This window comes from Alosa sapidissima, chromosome 8 (assembly GCF_018492685.1).
Source record: "Alosa sapidissima isolate fAloSap1 chromosome 8, fAloSap1.pri, whole genome shotgun sequence".
Classification (NCBI taxonomy): Eukaryota; Metazoa; Chordata; class Actinopteri; order Clupeiformes; family Clupeidae; genus Alosa; species Alosa sapidissima.
In genome coordinates, this window is record NC_055964.1 from 4,144,980 (window position 1) to 4,162,600 (window position 17,621).

At 46.4% G+C, this 17,621-nt stretch overlaps 1 protein-coding gene across 2 annotated transcripts in view; it reads right to left on the reverse strand.

Annotated features, from left to right (window-relative positions):
• The window catches only part of znrf3 (zinc and ring finger 3), a 70,450-nt gene that overhangs the window by 28,609 nt on the left and 24,220 nt on the right, over window positions 1-17,621 (reverse strand). The gene's annotated exons all lie outside the window — the stretch shown is intronic.

Below are 17,621 nucleotides of genomic sequence, written 5' to 3' on the forward strand. Positions count from 1 at the left end.
ATCTCTGAGGACAAAGCACACAACCAATCACATCTCTGAGGACAAAGCACACAACCAATCCCATCTCTGAGGATAAATAAAGCACCCAACCAATCCCATCTCTGATGACAAATAAATGCAAAAATACAACATATTGATGCTAGGTGGTCTAATTCAGTTATACATAGGACTATATTTTAAATTCTGTCAACAACCAACCCTGATACTTACAAATACAAATAAAAAATGCAACATGACTGAGGATACAACAGCAATACACAATTCATAGCAAGAGAGCATGTAGAGAAAGTCAAATGTATCCTGTATATTGCTCTCAATTTATTATGGTAACAGGAATTCCCACAGAATTTTCCCATTTGAAAAAAGGGTGAACACAAACTGAGATCAAAAGCCTACACATGTAGGCTACAGGCTGTTACAATATAGCCAGCTCTATAAGAGAGTGCTAACCCTGGGAGGGAAGCCCAGAGTCTGTCTGCGGAGTCGATTATATGTGAGGTGGGCAGACATCAGACATGACACACGCTGACTCATAGTGTAGAGGTGGTAGCCCTATAATTACACCTAATACAAATACTCAAGTTTGGACAACTTTTGGTCTTTTTTCTTAGCTTTAATGCTATTTTTGTTGTGACCTAATTTAAGGACACTTTAGACCCTCTCGTCACATTGAGGTGGTTTCATTTGGTCGTGGACTACAGGTTTGGTGTGGTGTTTGTCTTTGGTTGATCACATTTATTAGTGGAATCTCGTGAGACATTACCCAACGTCTGCAAGTTTTATGTCAATGTCTAAAAGTAGTGATTCTCCACTGATCCAGTTTTCTGTGCACGTGACACAGACTATCTAGTAGTACATTTAGACAGTCTTATCGCCACACAAATGACCTCTAGGTTTCCTCAGGAATAAACATGTTAAAAAGGAAAGAGACAGAGTCCTTTGGCTGATGGGCATGACACTGGGGTGAAGTTGCACCTGTGATGGTTCAAATTGAATCTGGTGTTCTAAAGGGAGATTAAAGAGAGCTTCTTAGCCTCTCCTGGGTCTATACACACATACACACCATACTCTGGGGTCCATTTGCATTTAAAAGTTGCCAAATTGACCTTTTGGCATTTATCCCATTAGCCAAGCAGCCACACAAACCCCCTTCCCTCTCAATAAAGACACACATTCACACACACAGCTCTCCCTCCCTCTCAATAAACCAGCTTTGTGGTGTCACTCTGCTCCTATGGCCTCAGGGTATGGATGACCTGAGATACCCTCTCTATTTCTCACACACACACCCTCTCTATTTCACACACACACACACACACACACACACACACACACACACACACACACAGCAGTGACCCCAAGAACCCCCTGACCCCATCCCTAAGAAGAGGCGTCACAAATTACGTCAGGCAGCTTCACCCAGTCTTCCAGTGGCATGAACACGGACACAAACTAAATGGCCAGATTACACCCAAACAGGATCAAACGCCCAGTTAAGGGGTGGTGTGGCGGCAAAATGTGGCATCAAAATGGCTCCACAGCCCTATAAATGTGTACCAAGTCTATTAGACATATTTCCAAATTACCAGAGATAGGTGTGTATATTTTCATATAGCATTAACATGGGTTAAGTCTTTAGTCAGTGGCGCAAAAAGTATCTATGATAACTATAGTACAACCAACACATTGGCCCTGATCTGCCGTGAATCTGTTTGAAAAGGCACCTGGTATAGGCTAGGCTAGAGGTTCCCAAACTGAAGACTGCTGAGGCCCAATTTCAATATTAATAATTTCAATTACATATTCACAACTCGAGACTAAGATAATGAATGTAGCGGCCGCTTGTCAATGTCACCGAGGCAGACAAACGCACATTAGATGCACACGCACGCGCAAACATGCATGCATCAGGCCTTTTCTAAAATACATACAACAAAAACATCTTGGAAAGTGGAAGTGGTAGGGAGGTGCTTATAAAACCTTAAAACCCAACAGCGAGTCAGTATGCATGTTAAACAGCAAGGTTATTCACAGTAGTAATGCCTACTACAAGGCAACACACAGAGGGCCAGGCGTACTAACGCTTTTGCACACACTTCAGGCGTATTTGTTTCGCAATGTGCGGGTAAAAAAATGACGAAGTATGTACAAACAGGCCGCATTGAGGTGAGGTCGGGAGCTGAGAATGTCAAATTGCGCTTTTCAAATTAGGTATTCCCTGTATGTACGAAAACTGTCCATGAAAGCGCAATCTATTTTCCGCCTAAATTTTTGAACCTTGTAAAAAGCAGGTGTTAATCCAAATTGTGGTTAAATGCGTCAGTAAGAGAACCATTCAAAGACAACAGAATCTTTGTACTATATCAAAAGCAACTTTCGTTGGCCTTTCGAAAGTCTTCCTTTCACGTCATCAACTTTCCTACTTGCTAGATTTGACCAATCTTCCATAGCCTACGTGCACAAGTTGTTTGAGTAGAACTACTGCTCTTCATTATCTTCCTGCTTGTTGACATCATATATTGTATTATTTCATGATTATTGATTCCTTTTAATGTTGTCATCAGTTAACTTCATTGAACTGCGCTTGTGATTGAAGTATGTCGTTCAGTTTTTAACGTTCGGAAATTGCGGTAGGGGCTGGAGAAAAGCGCCGTTTACCCGATGAACCGCAGGTTTGATAAATACGACGTTAACATAAGTGTCATAGCGTGCGTTTTTTGCGGGTTGGCCATTGCGCTGATAACGCTACGTTTGCAAATGTACGTACATCTGGCCCAGAGTAGCGGACATGAGCAAAATAATCACAACTTGCCCCCAAAGTTATCTCGTTATCCACACAAATCTCTTCATCCAAAAAACTCGACTTGATAACTCTCCAATTCCAAAAAAATTAAATTAGTGGTAAAATACCAAAATAGGCTATTTATAGGAGCTTAAAATGGGTGCCATAGATGCTGTGAACAGCAGTGTTTGCAATAACTTTAAAAGTGTGTTAACAAACGTTAGTGTTTTCAGTGAAATGTTTGACTTAATAGCCTTGAATTGTGTTGTCATCACATACAATTACTTGTTTTCTCTAAATTTACGAGGAGGCTCTTGTGGCCCACCTGCAATACCTTGATGGCCCACACTGGGTTAGGCTATCCAAAAAGCTAATGCAAATACCTTCAATAAAGTAAAGGCTGAGACATGCTCCCACGTCTGTGTCCCGCGCATGCGGCACGTGATGAGAATTAACGCGCATGCGAGGTGGTTTGTGCACTTCCAAATAATTGGGACGACATCTTCAACGTGCGCAAATGTGCACAGAGGAGCACACCATTTGCTTAAGAGTTAAAGCCTGTGGCAACTAATTCTTTGGTTGGACGAGAAGCCAAGAAGTGAGGTGATTTATTGCAGTGTCTGCCTCAGATTGTAAGAAGGCCTAATAACAGGCTCCCTAGTCCTTCCCAACGGCCGCCTTTGTGTGCGGGTGACTCCACAGCCACTTTGCGGGCCGGCTGCTATTTCGGTCATTAATGCTGTTAAAAGACTAGTAGCAGGCAGCGCCACAAACAAAATGGCTTCTCTTTCTTGAGGTTAATCGGTCTATTTTATGTTAGACTAAAAATAAGAACTCTACAGTGCTCTTTAGGAGAGGGGAGTCGCAATACGAAAGGTCGTAAAAGATTTAAGCAAAAAAACGGATCTGATGAGTGGACAGTGTACTTTCAAATAGCCTAGGTTGTATAAAATGGATGACAGATTCTGTGTACGTACACACACACACACCAACAGTTATTACACATACACTGAGTCATTCGACACATTATAGACATACTCAGTCATTACATCGTATCAACACACACACACACACACCTCTAGCCATAGTCCGGCAGAGCTATCCTGCACTCCATCCACAAAATAGGGATATAATGTACTGGATATTTGCCAATATTTTCAAACATTTTGGCCCATTGCTGATGCAAATATATCAGATCTAGAGTCACGATATTTTTATATTTTACTTTGCCGCTGTAAATAGCCTACTTCTCATGGTTTGTTCCCCCTGTACACAATGAAAATGCTTTTGTTGTGGAGGTGAAGGCCTAACAACAGACAAAACTTATCTCTAAAGAACTATATCTACTGACAAGGTAACAAGGTAATGTTTCACAATTCTCGAGAGATGTATCCGGGTCGGCAATTCTTGAAGTTAGCGACTCCCTACGGCTATGCTCCATGGCTATGCTAGGTGAAAGATTCCCCTATCACAAGTTCATTTACCATCCCATTGGCTTTTTAGAGGTGAAATTAAGGTACAAATCTTGCATAGTGTACCTTTAAAAAACATTTTCAAATAAAATGCAAATCACAGGTTTTAGTTGTTATCGTCCAAATGCTGATGTGACCAGTCATCCCTTATCCCACACTCTGGCTCTTCTACACCCCCCCCGCCCAGTCCCTCTGCTGCCCCCGCTAGAGGTGTCCCGGATGTCGCCCGCCTAGGCCTTCCTGCTCTGTCGGCTGACGAGCCCCCAGGGGGGCGGGTAGGTGAAGGAGCCTTTTCACATGGGTATCCCCTTACAGGCGGCCAAAGAAATCACACAGGGGGATCTGGGCTTCACCTGCCAATCAGATGGCCACACCTACCCAAACATCACCGCCGCCGCCGCTATGATCCCGCCACCTCTGCCTGAGCTCCCTGCAGTGGACATGACCACTGCTGGCTACCAGATAGGGCACGTGGTCATGGGGGAGGCTTTGATCTCATGCCCCCTATCAGGGACTGGTGCTTCATAAAGCAGACGGGATGAGAAGCACAATACAAGAGTGGCAGCCACATGCAGCTTAGATCTTATGTGCTTTCAAAATAGAAATGTTCATCAACGTTTTCAAACACTTTTCTGCTTCAGTTTCAAGGTCACTGAGAATATTTGCAAACACAACACAACACACCGCAAAAGTGATCCGGGCAGCCAGTTCTCCGTAAACAAGTTTAAATAGAACAATTTGGAAATGTTTGCACAACACATGTTCACCTCCAATGTTCGCCTCTGCTTGACGCATTTGAGTGCACCCCTGCCATAGCTCTGCTGATTGCGTTGGAGATCAGGATCTGCCGGATCTGTTTCATTAGGAGCTGTGGTCCAGGAGGCAGCAGCCCTGTTGACCTACCTGACAGCTGGTCTCTCTTAGGAGCAGCGGAGTGATTTTTATCAGCCGTTTCCCCTCAGAAAAGGGCCATGAAGACATGGAGTGGAGGAGGGAAAAACTGCTTTGAGGAAATACCATTGCAGTTTATTTTGTGATAGGCTAGGCTCCATCTAGAATCAGTAGCCTAGTGAATGTGACAATTAAAGGAGTACATCCCCCCCCCCCCCCCCCCCCCCAAATTACTGGTCTTCTTCTGAAAAACTCACCCCTCTCCTCAATGGACAGCCAAAAAGGACTGACCTGATTTGGGTCTGTAATGGGATCAAAAACAAGCCTCACATCTTCGGGCCCCCCTTCTCTCTCTCTCCTCCCAAAGGGGAAAAAAAATCAAAATTCAAGTCACACCAGTGCGACCGTTCCTCTTTGTCAGTGACTCAATTCACTGGGCCTTTGATCATCCAACAACAACAACTACTTCAACACCCCCTGCTGCCCCTTGCCTACACCCCCCCCCCCCCCCCCCCCACACACACACACAGCTTCCTTGCCCCCCTAAACCCAAAACACCCTTGGTCACCAGCCCCAACCCAACTCAACAGGATATACCCCAGCCTGGCCGGGTCGAGCCGTTCCCCACCCAAATGTTGACATCACTCTCCGCAGTATTTGTCTCTCTCCCATCATGCCGTGCGGCGTCCTCCCCTGAGAGGAGTCGTGGGGTGTGGGAGGTGCACTGGAGAGAAAAAGAGGCGAGAGTTTGATAGCTGCTGCTGCTGCTGCTGCTGATCCTGCTGATGCTTCCTTTCCTCAAACTCTTGAAAGCTTTCCCTCTCCCAAGCCAGCACGCATAGCCTCCATCTCTCCCCTTTTCCCTCTCACACGCTCTCAGTTCCAAACACTGCACTGTGAAACTCGCATCAAAACTCTTTTTGTAAAGTAAGTGCTTTCATTTGAAGAGAGCCAAAAAGCCCGGCGAGATAGAGAGATCCGCACAGTTCAGCAGCACGAGACTGCAGCAGCATGGCTCAATGCCGCTCCACTTTCCTCCCCTCAGCTGCTCTCCTCTGATGGCAGCCTCTCCTCTTCTACAACAGAGAGAGCGTCTGCAAGAGACACCGCATCATTTGCATTCACAAAAGAAAAACCGGCTTGGTGGAAAAAGACAAGACAAAAAAAAAAAAGCGAGGCCCCTAGTTTTCCAGATTTCATCAGGTTTCAACTTGACAGGAGGCTCAACCTAGGCATGAATTATGCCCAGCAGGCATCATCTACTTCTAAAATCTTTATCCTGTGGAGGCCAAAGACATGCTGAATGCAATTCAATGAAAAAAATCTTTTTTTAAAAAAAACAATTTTTAAAAAACAAAAACACAAGACATGACATAGGACGTGACATAGAAAAAAAAAATATCCCACCATACAAAGTACAATACAAAGCGACAAACACTATTTTATTAAACTTGAGATGTGAGCCTTGGGTTGAGAGGCAGCGGCTGGTTGGTGGCAGGACTCCAATAGTGTCCAGCACTCAGAGGAGATACCCTTTACCACCGGAATGGCATCTAGGTCAAGGCCTGTATCGCTTTCAGTTACAACAATCAAAGGCAGTCGTGGGAGTCTGGGGACATCATCGGCCACTGCCAAAAATAATAAACAGGCCGAAAAGCTGCACATTTTCTTTTTCCCCCTCTCTCTTCCCCTTCTCCTGAGCCTCAAAGAGAGTTTACCTCAAAAGAGCGCTGAAACATAACTACAGGGTGTGTTTTGCGAGTAATTCTGCCGGTCTTTTCAGACCCTTCGAAAGAAAGCGAGAGAAGAAGGGAAAAAAGAAAGGGAGGATGACTCCACCGGGGTTGGCTGGCTATGTTGGAGGAGGTGGAGGTGGAGGAGGTGGAGGAGGTGGCGCTCTCGCCCCCCCGCTTTCAGGAGATTTCCCTAGTGGTTTGCACCGGTTTCCCACACAGACGCCCAGCAATGTGATCGGCACCCACCATTCAGCCTCAATAAAGAGAACACACACACCAATACTCATCTATCTCTCTCTCTCACACACACACACACACACCAATACTCGTCCTCGTCACCGACCCAGTGCCCAGCACCCACTGAACGAACGAGGCAACGACTGAGGATTTCCTGGAATAACAAACCGCTCTGCCAGGAGAGACAAGCTAGGGAGTTTGGAAAGGGGCGAGTGGGGGGTAGGGGATAGGCTCTGCTGCTCTCTCTCTCTCTGTGTGTGTGTGTGTATGTGTGTGTGTGTGTGTGTGTGTGTGTGTATGTGTGTGTGTGTGTGTGTGTGTGTGTGTGTGTGTGTGTGTGTGTGTGTGTGTGTGTGTGTGTGTGTGTGTGTGTGTGTGTGTGTGTGAGAGAGAGAGGGGAGGGGGTATATCTGATCAAAGCCACAGGCCAGCCCCTCGGGCCCTTGGCCACTTAGAACTCGGGCCCTCACCGCCGCTCCCAGAACAGCTTTTCAAACAAGCGAGAGAGCTGTGTGCTTTCCCACCCCAGCTGCTCTGGAGAGGCCCTCGCTCCCCACTCACTCTTTCTCCCTCACTCACTCTCTCACTCTACCTCTCTCTCTCCCTCTTTTCTCACTCTCTCTCCCTCTCCGTCTCTCTCACTCACTCAATTTCAATTCAATTCAATGAGCTTTATTGACATGATTGTAAGTGTTACAATGTTGCCCAAGCAGTAGTTACATCAAAAGAATTAGCAATTAATAGTAGTAATAATAACAACAATTGACATGGACTATGGAGAATAAAAAAAAAAAATAGAACATTGGAGCACACACACACACACACACACACACACACGCGCCGCACAGTCCACCTCCTTTCCCACATACACACACTTACACACACTAGAGGGGAACAAAAGGAAAGAAACACACATATGGGCTGCCTAGTGGCTGCCTCGTGCTTTATGGCATTCTGTGACATATCGTGCCGCTAGTGGTAATAAGGTTGGGTACTCCACTAATAAGTATTTCATTTGAGTGTCATTCTCTCTCTCTCTCCCTCTCTGTCTCACCATCTCTTACTCACTAACTCTCCCTCCTGCGTTTCTCTCTCCCTCTCTCTCTCTCATTTCTCTCTCTTACTCTCTCTCTTGCTCTTCTCTTGCTCTTCTCTCTCTCTTACTCTCTCTCTTTCCTCTCCCTCTCTCTCTCTCCTCCCTCTCTCTTCTCCCTCTCTTGCTCTTCTCTCTCTCTTACTCTCTCTCTCTCTCCTGTTTCTCTCTGTCTCAGTCTTATTTCTTTCTGCCTCTCAATTCAATTCAATTCAAATGGTGCTTTATTGGCATGACAAATATGACACTTGTATTGCCAAAGCAATTGTTACATAAAAGTACAGTATCAGGATCTAAGCAATTATACAGGTATATACAAGGGATATGGGTGGACTCTGGGTGGTGCAGCCCAGAGTCCAGTGATTCCCACTGCAAAAACCATTTCCAGAAGGATATACAAAGAGTTGAAATACATTAAATAAACCCTCAAAGGGGGAATAGCGGTTAAAAAGTTAAAGGGCAAGTCAGTGTAGAGTCCAGAGTCCATAGGAGTTCTGCCGTTAGTAACTAAGCTCAAGAGGGTTCAAACCACCATTGGGATCAGCTTTGAAAGTAGATTGCTGCAAAAGTACTGGTGTTTAAAGTGACCAAAGTCAAAGTAAGTTAAAATGAATTCCATTTCAACACTAAGGCTGCACGATTTGGGGAAAATAATCCAATAGCGATTTGCAATATGATTTTTGAATGCCATTGAATTGATTCGGTTCAATACTCCGACCGACTGTGAAGCTCACCAATCAGAATTTCTGTACCCCTCACGCACTACGCACACCCACCAACCAGACGTGGCACAGTCAAGGAGGATGACATGAATAGAAAAGTCTTAAATATGACAGAACTAACCTTGCCTTGGTTCTTATTGCCCTGTTCAACACTATAACTTTAAGAGTGCTCAATCAAGATCAAATCATTGAAGGATATCCTGAGATAAAGCTTGGGTGTCTCCGACTCCAACAAAGCACTGTTAATAAATGAACCTGTTAAAAAGCTAGTCTACGGTCCTGACTATATTGAGCCACTCAGGACTGACACATTAGCCTTTTTCTAACCTTCTCAAGATTTCATCCATGATATACAAGCCATCAGCACTCTACTCTAGATCTAACCTCAAACAGCAAAGACAAACAGATTGCTACTAAATCAAGCCTGCAAAGAGATTTTTGTGGCAAAATGACTCAACATGTGACTCCTCCCCCCTGAGAACAGTCACTTCCTGTGTGCTCTGAAGAGCCCTGGCCCAAGGGCCTGATGGGAGCCCCTTTCATCTGAGCGACAGGAAGGCGAGCAGTCATCCTGGCATGGGCATAAGTGGTGCCCTCTAGAAGGGACCAAGCCGCATTGTTGTCTTTTTCAAGGAGCGAGAAATGTTTTCTCTCTCTACTGATGTACGTTTACTCTCTCTCTACCTCTTCACTCTCTCTTTCGCTCTCCCTCTCCCTTTCATTCTCTCTCTCTTTCATTCCCTCTCTCTCCCCCTCTCTTTCATTCTCTCTCTCGCTCTCCCTCCCTTTCGTTCTCTTTCTCTCCCTCTTTCACTCTCTCTCTCTCCCCCTCTTCACTCCTTTCTCTGTAGATGCCCCTGAGCCACCATGGGCTTCACGTTAGATTACGACCAATCCTACCCCCCGCCCCAACCTCCCCACTGCCCGCGCCTCAGCTGCCACATACTTCCAAGAATACCTCATCGCTTGCAATAACATGGCCACACATAGTGGGGGAAACTTGATCAACTGCACATGTTGGCCGTGCCAGTTTCCTTTTCGCCGTTGCTCGTTTGAACTCGCGCCCGCCCGACTGCCCACTGTTCCCGACGCAGGATTTCGGGGTGGGGGTGGTGCTCATCACAGACAAGCTCGGTCTGGACTGAGGGTACCCAGAACCCAGTTTTTTCTCCAGTTTTGTTCTTTCTTCAGGGGACAGACAGACCGATTCTGTTGCCCTTTGGGGTTGTCGTATTCCAGTGGTATGTCTCTCTGTTGTCCCTGAATATCCTCAAATCTCCATCAGTCAGATCCAGTTTTTCCTTGAATTTAAATACGCCTCAAATTACAAGGTTTGTTAAAGAGCGGTGACTGCGTTTCCAGGGAGCAGCCAGGAAGCCAAGACAGAACAGACACAAACAACATTACTCAATGGGCCCTTCAGATTTAAAGAAAGACAGAACGATAAAAAAAGAAAAAGAAAACAAAAGGAAAAAAGACAGATAAGGTAAAAAAGAGAATAAACACACAGACACCTATATATATATTTATACAGACACATGCATGTTTCTCACAGAAAGAGAGAGACAACTAGTAAGCAAAGACAGAATCAGAAATAAAAGAAGAGAGGACCGAGTTTGAAAAAGAGATAAAAGAAAAAAAAGAGACAGAGAGAGACAGAAACAGAGAGAGAGAGAGAGAGAGAGAGAGAGAGAGAGAGAGAGAAAACTGGTGAGACAGTGTGTAAGTATAAAGAAGACAGAGGGTGGTGCCGGTCATCTGATTGCCTCGGTCTCTCCTCCATTTCCCAAGCTCTGGAAATAACTTCAAAGGGGGGTATGGCAGCCTTGAAGCGTGGGGGAGCGAGAGCCGGCCCCGATACAGTTACAGCCGAGGAGAGAGAGCCGGCCCCGATACAGTTACAGCCGAGGAGCGAGAAGGACAGCCACGCAGGTGGGGCCTATCCCCGACGCTGTAATATTAGCTCATGAAAGGATCCCTGGGCCCTTTTTTTTTTGCAAGACTTCCTCTCTCCTTTTGTTCGCCATCACACAAAAACGATGGAACTACAGTCGCAAACAGATCTGTGAGGAAGCCAAAAAGCGTCCAGAGTGTTGGCTCTCTCCAAAAAACGAACAGCTCTATTTGTGACAAAGTCTAAATCATTTTCAGAGACCAGAATGTCCAGAATCTTGTATCAGATTAAATAAAAAAAGTCAGTTAGCACAGACAAATGTAAACCAAGGATGAGGGATGAGGGAAGATCAGGTGACCGCATCCAGTCCCCGCATTCTCTTCTGCACTCATTATTCATCAACTGAATGAGAACAGTGCAAAAAGCTGACCTAGTAGGGAAGTCTGAGTGTGAAACAAACGACATGTGTGTCGTGTGTAGAAGAAGCCATCAACAAACCCTAAGCAAGGATAAAGGCAAGGCGTCTCCGCTAACCCCCTTCAACTCCAGAGAACGTCTCTCCTACCCTCCTACCCCTCTCCTCTCCCACAAGCTCATCTCCGCACGCTGTCCCCTCGGCAACGCCGTAAGCAAACAAGTGTTGCGATTTCAGTATTTGAAGGGGGGCACAGTCAAAAGAGGACACTCAATATCATGTAAATATTCAAATACGTGTGGCAGTGCCTTCATGGCTGACAGTTTGAAGGCCTACCAGGAGGGCAGCCTGGCAACTCTATTAGCCTCTTACAAGTGGAGGGTGACACCATCAATGGCACATTACACGCCCGGAACACGAGCAGCAGAGAAACTACGATACACATTTAGTCTAATATTAGAGAAGGAGGCGGGGGTGGGGGGATATTATGCCAGTGTCATGTTATTATTTCAAGGATGGAGTCAGTGGTTAAGTACTGATGTTTTTAGAACTTTCAGGGATTTCAGGGCACTTTTTAGTCTAAGGTCTCTCTCATGGGCATAATGAAGAACACAACATAGCTTATTTTATATTTAGTTTTTAAAAGGCTTTAATCCGGTATGCTGCAATACAAACACACTTTAAACTTAATCAAAGAACAATTAATTTGAACTTGAATATGGGGGGGGGGGGGGGGGGGGTTCACCGGGGGGTTCACCGAGTAGGGTCTGTACTTCATGACAGTGGCACAGTGGCAAGCCCCTGAGAGTAAAGAGTAAACAGAGAGAGAGGACCTGATGATTTATACTCATGACTGTTGGCTGGAGTGGGTTGGGCTGGCCGAGTGGACCTGGAGCCGAATAGCTGCTTCGCCACTGCCCGCTCTTGAAGTTCAGGAGGCGGCTAAATCTGTACCCAGGAGGATTGTGGTCATCAACACCTAGTCTGAGCGACGCCTTTGAAGTCGCTCCACTGCTTTGAAGGCCCCGGCCGCCAGGAATGCCTCCGCTCTGTGCCTTGGAAAGCCTCCAGAGTTGTGGAATGTGGAGCAAGCTGCTGCCCGGCCGGGCTGGAATGTGATTACCCAGAGTGCAGCTGAGATGGCTGACGCAGGGGCCGAGGCTGGGCCGGACCTGTGCCGAGGGTGGAGGGGGCTTGTTTTTGCTCCCTTACTCTGAACTGAAACCCGTCTAGAGGGGAGCTCTCTGCTGAAGGGTGCTCCATGGCAGGAGGCTTGTCCTTTTTCAGAAAGGAGAGAGAGGGAGAGACTGCTGGCTTCAAAAGTTGTGCGTGTTGAGCCGCAGAGGTCAGTCAATGTCTCGCAGTGACAGTACACACTCACACACACTCAGTGGATTAGGACCAAAAGCCCCAAATCTCCCAGCATCTCATATGACACCTCAAAAAAAAAAAACCTCCTGCAACCATTCTAGCCTTGAAGTATTCTTACTCCAGTCATCGCAACATTATTTCCAGCAAGAACGGCCATGGCAAACATTTCCAAAGCAGCAGCACAAATGGAGAAGCAGCCTAATTGTTTTGGGAGTTGCAACTCCTGCTACGATTACAGCACGCTGTCCACACTGCTTCTTTAACAACAACAACAACAAAGGAGACAGCCATAGTGTAAGAAAAGCCTCTTTACAATGCTAGTCACGGCTTCTTACTCACAACTACAAGGTGAAGCAAAGGACTCATGTGGGGAAGACTCCTAGTTATCTAAAATGACACCGTTCTCATGCTACAAGATAATTAACCTTATCTCAACTCGCCACACCTCCATCACTGGGTGGCGTGGGTGTAGAGGGGGATGGCTGCTGTATGTGACTTTCTAAGCCTGGCTAGCAAAGCTGGGAGATAACTACTGTAATCCACCAACCAGTAAGAGGTGGGTGGGGTGGTGGTGGGGTCTCTGTTTAAAGGTCATCTTGTACTTGTGCAGTCCCTCTCTATGTGGGGTAGCATCTCAGCTACCCATGTCCGCCATAGCCCCCCCCCCATTTCAAATCGGAATGACCTTCTCGCCCCACCAACTGCACCATTAAGTGGGGTTGGAGAGTTGTGAGCGAGGCAACGTTTTACACACACACACACACACACACACACACACAACAATGGTATTTTAGATGTACACTCAAAATACACAAATAATAAGCACCTTAAAAACCAGGACCCCATCCTGTGCAGAAACACAGCTTTTGTTCCATATCATTTGCTAAACCCTCCCACAGATCATTGTAAAAACAGACTAGTGTCAAGAGAGCATAAAGCACAGCCCTCCAGTGGGCATATATCTCACGTTTAGCTTGCAAAATCCTCCCACGTAACCACTGTAAATGCTAGTATCAAGATGTTCCCTAAGCACTGGGGGGGGGGGGGGGGGGGCACCTTACATGCCTGAGCAAAAGACAAGACAGACTGCATGGTTACCATGTCAACCAGACCGCCTAGTGCTGGCCTGAGTGAGAGAGAGCGATGGAGAGAACTGCAATTGCACAATGGGTATCAGCCACGTGAGCAAGTCAATAAAGCAAAGCCTGAAGATGGACACACAAGCCTCAAAATGTTGATACATGGCGGACGCACACAAGGAGCAAAGGAAAGGAATAAGGAAAAGAACGCATCATGAGGGAAGTTGTAACACATCTGAGCAGATATTCAGTCAGTTGAATCCAGTCAGCCCTCCACCAGAAACACCCATGCTTCCACAAGCATGCTAGCATACAGCCCCCACCTACACACACACACACACACACACACCCCACCCCTTCACCCTCAGTCTCCAGTTTCACTGTGAGGCACAGGCCGGAGGGTGGCGACTGCCATGACTGCACGGATCGGGTTACTGCTGGCCCGGCCGTGTTTTCGTTAGGAAACACTAACTTGTGCCGCTCGGCCGTCACTTCCAGGTCAGGAGGTTAAAGTCGCGCAGCACACTCAGAGGAGAGAGAGGGGGCCGGAAGTGGAGCCGTAAAGGACGGAGGTGGAGGACCTCAGACACCAGAACCACAGCTGGTTTTGCTGCAGTAGATTTGTCTGGAAAATGCCAGTACGGCTGGCTTACACTCAGTAGTGTCGGTATGGCTGGATGGCCAGTTAGTTTGGGTTATAAAACTGTGGAGAATGTGACACAGCACTGGTCATAAAGCACTGGACTCACAGCATTAGATTGCAACAACAGTAGCAACAAAAAGCTTGTGCTGCCAACAATAAAAGTTTTATATTAAATGATCTGGCAGGCAGGGCACAAAAGGTAGCATTTCCCATAACTGTACCCCCCCCCCCCACCCCCCACTAGCCTCCAAAGTCTCCCTCTCCCTCTCTCTCTCTCTCTCTCTCTCTGGGTTAACCTGGGGTCACTAGCGATGCAGGGGTTACGGCGCACTCTCCTGGCTGGCGCAGTTTCACAGGAAATGAGGCGGGAGAACAAACAGAGAGAGAGGCCATATCCTGGAATTAGCCGACCAGAGCGAGGTAGAGCCAGGAGGAGGAAGCTCGGCATGTCTGGCCGCTGAGCAGGGGCAGGACTGGATATATTCCTTGAGGGAGGACCCTGGACAGTACTCGCGGGAGAACCGGAAGCTATTTGGAAGCGCTTCAAAAAGCCTGGAAGCGGCGTATCCATGTCACAACTGGAACAGGAGCCACTGGAGCTGGTGGTGGAGCTAGCTAGCTGGAGTTCCTGGCTAGCAGGAGGGAGAACACGCAGCCAATTCCTCACACAACCAACTGTTACTCTCAGCGCCAGTGTTTGTACTTGCTACTAATACACCAAGTGGTTCTACTTCCTACTAATGCATCTCCATGTGGGTTACGTGCCTTTTGGAGTTGGAGCTGAAAAGGGAGGTAGCAGCAGTCACCCCCACAGGGCCTCAAGCCCCAGTTTGCTGGGGGAATAGCCCTGCACTCTTTGACCGCCTCACCAAAGAGCCTGGCTTGTTGGCATGACAGCCCGGCCAAAAACACAACCATAGAGACAAGCTCCGACTCAGAATCACTCTATTTAATACAAGCTAAATGTGCAGTCAATGTAAACAAGAATTTTACTAAATGAAAATCACCATCATCATCATCATCATCCTGATAGATAGATAGACAGAAAGAGGATGCAAGGGACAAACAATGAAGGTAGACATGAGTTGTATGGATGCTAACTGCTTGCCACTACAACACCACAGTGTCAGTTAGACCCATCTCTGTACATTTACATTTATTCATTTTAGCAGACGCTTCTATTCAAAGTGACTTATCGTAAAAGCACCAATTACCGGCCCTTTCGTTCGAAAATTCTAAAACAATTATGTTTTTTAATACTTCAAAATAACATTTGATAAATTAACCTTACATTTTTCAGTAGCCATAGGTCTGTAGATTTGAACAAAATCTGGTTTGGTTCTTACCAGGGCTTTTACTGCTTGAAATATCCGATTTTGACCACGCTTGGAGGTTAGTGCTGGCCTGGTGGGTCGCCTATTTCTGACCTCTCACGGCACATCAACGGTTAGACCGAGAATTCTCGTTGCAAATCAAAATTCCACTGGAGCTCCAAGCGGATTTGTACACACAGCCTTACAACACTGTTTACAGCTCTTCGAGTCACAGTAAAATGTAATTTTTGGTACATAGCTAATTTAGATAGAGAGGTGTGGGTGCTTGCGTTTCTTTCACTTTTAAACGTCTCACATACAGCAAAACAAAAAGGGAGTTCAGATGAAATCATGTTCAGAGGAAAGACTTTGCCACAAGTGCTGAATGATTTGAGTTGTGATTTCTTTTACATAGAAACACTTTAGAGGACAAGCCTCTACATTCACATATCGTCAACAAGCAGTGAGATGATACCACCCTCTCAAAAAAAGAAGGAAAGAAAAAAAAAAGGGAAAGGCAGAGAGACAGTCAAAGAAAGAAAGAAAGAAAGAAAGAAAAAAGAAAGAGTGAGTGAACGAAAGAAAGGAAAAGAAAGAAAGAGAAATCCCATCTAAGAGATTAAGTCCCGGACCCTTGTGAGGCCTATGCTGGGTTCACTGCTTCTCACCCCCCCACCCCCCCCATCTTACCCCAGTAGTCTCTTGTTCTAAAGCAAAGCATGTCTTTGATACTTGACTAGCTGGAATCTGGAGGCGTTGCAGGTTTCTTTTGTACTTTGCGCAGCACAGAAAGCCCGTGCGTGAGTGCCAAGGCTGGGATTTCTTCTCTTTTTTCTCCGTTTTTCTCTCTTCACCCCCACGTCACCCCCCCCCCCCCCCCCCCCATCCCTCTTCTTTATCCTCTTCTCCTCCCTGCACCGTGACCACCACCACCACCACCACCAGACACAACTGAATCCAAAAACCCTGCTAACTTTTTATGCTTTAATCTACTGCTTTCTCCTCCCAACTTTGACAGTCGACAGACCACACCACATAAGAGACCAGAGCACTGCACATACTTAAATCCACTCAGGATAGTCCAAGTCAGGATATCCATATCTGGATGCTTAGTGGCGAGTTTAGGGAGGGGTGGTGAGAGGATTGTGGGGTGGGGGGTGGGGGGTGGGGGGGGGGGGGTGCAGCCTTTTGGATGACTGGAGACGTTCAAGAGGGGGAGGGGATGTGGTGGTGGAGGGGGGGGGGGGGGGGGGGGTGACTCCCCCAGGAGATTTTTTTCTTAAACCCATTACATCAGCTTTTTTCTGCTTCACAGCCTCAGGGGCCTGGGCTTTTGTGAAGGCAGAAAATGACCTAAATTGACATTCAGAATGGTGGTAGGCGCTTGATCGTGCTCGGGCTGTTTTCATTATAGCCAAATGACACAGCATGGGCCGAGGGGAACTGGTATTCCTCTAAACCTAAATGCTGCTCCATGGCAACAACCATGGAGAAAGTTAGCATCTGTGAAAAACTTTTTCTTTAATATACAAAAATGAATGAATTCATAACTAAGCTATCTTAAAGCAACGCTAATAAAAACATATCCTAATCAAAGTGAGCCCAATTTGAGGCTTAACGGGGCTAATTAAATTCTACGTCATGAGAATAAGACGAAAATCAGCCTAAATAGACACTTTAAGTATAGGGGAAAACATGTGTACTCACAACGCGTCAATCTTATCAACACACGGCACTGAGCGCGAGGCTTTGAACAAAGGGGCCAAGCGAGACTAAAGTTCAATTCTTGCTTCAAATCTGTGTGCGCCATGCATTCCTAGACAGAGAATTCCTTTCCGGGAAAAAAGAGAAGAGAAGAGAAAAAAAAAAAAAGAGAGAGAGAGAGAGAGAGAGAGAGAGAGAGAGAGAGAGAGAGAGAGAGAGAGAGAGAGAGAGAGAGAGAGAGAGAGAGAGATTCCCTGTGGACTGACCAC